Source organism: Euprymna scolopes, chromosome 8 (genome assembly GCF_053919585.1).
Source record: "Euprymna scolopes isolate OS-2025 chromosome 8, ASM5391958v1, whole genome shotgun sequence".
NCBI classification, from domain to species: domain Eukaryota; kingdom Metazoa; phylum Mollusca; class Cephalopoda; order Sepiida; family Sepiolidae; genus Euprymna; species Euprymna scolopes.
Window position 1 is genome coordinate 46879237 of NC_136489.1, and position 2500 is coordinate 46881736.

Genomic DNA, 2500 nt, shown 5'->3' on the forward strand with positions numbered 1-2500 from the left:
TAGTAGTAGTAGTAGTAGTAGTAGTAGTAGTATTCAATATAGGTATACAGTTTTATAGTTGGTAACAACAAGGTAGCCAATGTTTCGATCAATATAATTAATAATTATCAAAGTTTAGCAATTATATATATATATATATATATATATATATATATATATATATATATGTTATAGCTATCTATGGAATATTGTATATGTTATAGCTATCTATGGAATATTGAGTATACAGAATTAATGTATAAAGGTGCGAGTAAGTATACAGAATTAATGTATAAAGGCGCAAAAAAATGGATGCATGCGCGCGAAAACACAAGAGGCGACCAGTGAAAGTAATACGCAATTTCGCGCACGGAAACAAACATGGCGACCGTTGAAAACAATACGGAATACATTGGATAATAAAGGTCATAACATCATTGCCCTTAGATTAAATGAAAACCCCTTTATATAAGAGGGGTGCAATCCGTTGAAAAAAATTTTTTTAAAAATGAAAAACTACTATTGTACATGGCCACACTATGCTTTACCTTTATAAGATACCGTAATGGAATTTTCAATTTGTGAGGTCGGTTTTTTTTTTGTTTTCTTTTGTTTTGTTTTGTATTAATTACTTTGAAAAACCCCGTTTAAAAGCTGGTTAAGAGTAGAGCAATTTGGCTTGGGTACAAAGTGTAGACATGTTAAGAAATAATGCATACTGCTAAGAAAAAGCATTTTTCAGTGTTTAAGTAATAGTTCAGATATAATTTGGAGAAAAATAACAACAGAAAAAAGAGCAAGAGTAAGATAAGTGCAGTTGAAATGTTCAGAAATTTAGTCAAACCTGGGAAAAAAATAAATGAATAGAAAATAATATCTGCAATACATATGTTTTTTGCGATATCAAGACAGGTGGATTTCAAAATTATAAAGATCACCTGAGTTTATATATATATATATATATATATATATATATATATATATATATATATATATATATGAGTATATATATATATGAGTATATATATATGTGTGTATATATGAGTATATATATATGAGTATATATATATGAGTATATATATGAGTATATATATGAGTATATATATATGAGTATATATATATGAGTATATATATGAGTATATATATATGAGTATATATATCTGAGTATATATATATATATGAGTCTATATATATATATATATCTGAGTATATATATATATGAGTATATATATATATATGAGTATATATATATATCTGAGTTTATATATATACATCTGAGTTTATATATATATATATATATATATATATATATATATATATATATGATGGAAACTTGTTATTATTGAAAATTAATTCAAGTTTCCAAAAGAAAAACATTGAAAACCTGTAAAGAAGATATACAGAATGTTTAATTGTCCAACAAGAAGTACAAATAAACTTGGAATACGGAGTTTCGAAAAATGCTTTTACTAAATATACAATAAATTTTACAGGTTTATGAAACTACAACTATGAATTGAATCATATTCGCATAAAAAAAGTTTTTTAACAGTTAGTGTAAGTTTATAATGTTTCATGATTATGAAAGCAGAAACAAGAAAAAAAAAGTAGAAGTATAAAAGGATATGGTAAAAATACATTGAATAAGAAGGTAAAATCCAGGTAGAACAAGATAAATAATAAATAAGTCCCTTGATAATCCATAAGAACGGGAAACAGAATTACAGATGTTCAGGGTTAATAAATACTTCCAAAAAATCCACCAGATCACGAAGTAAAATTCAAGCCCCCTTAAGAATTAAAGTTGCGAACTCTTTAGAAAATTAAGAAAAGAACTGTCAATGTAAGTGCCAATGCAATGTTTTGACTTCCTGTCGTTGAATACTCTCCGACTTTTTGCTGTTTATTCCTGTTGATTTGGCATTTTTAAGTACTTAATTTCCTTCAATCCCTGTGTTAATTGATAGTAGCCGAGGGGGGGGGGGAATGCTAGCCTCACGTGTGAATATTATTTAAATTATGTAAAACTTTAGAATAATTCTTTAATATGATAGTCAAATGTATTTGACGTAATTTCATTAGTATTTAAAATAACACACGAGATGTGTGTATGTGCGTGTTTATTTTACGTAACTTTGCTAAATCCACATTAATAAATATAATAATAGAAATTTAATACGATTTTTTTAATCATGTTCCAAAAAATTGTAAACGTATTTCGAATTATTTTTTGTCTTAATTCTCCACTGGGCAATATGTCTCCAACCGAGCAGCGCCGGATAAATGAATATAACTAGTTTGAAATCAAATCAATAATATTCTCTATATATCATGAAATCGAATTTAGTTTTTCTTTAATTTTTATTTTTTTTTTTTTTATCATTTTTAAAAAGTACACAGGTAATTGTTTTTTTGACGAATGTCTATTAACAATTCTTTACTTTTAGGCATCTGATTGACTTTGAAGGAGTGAACCCAAACTGGAAGAATTTTATAAAATTATTTTAATATAAAGCTCACT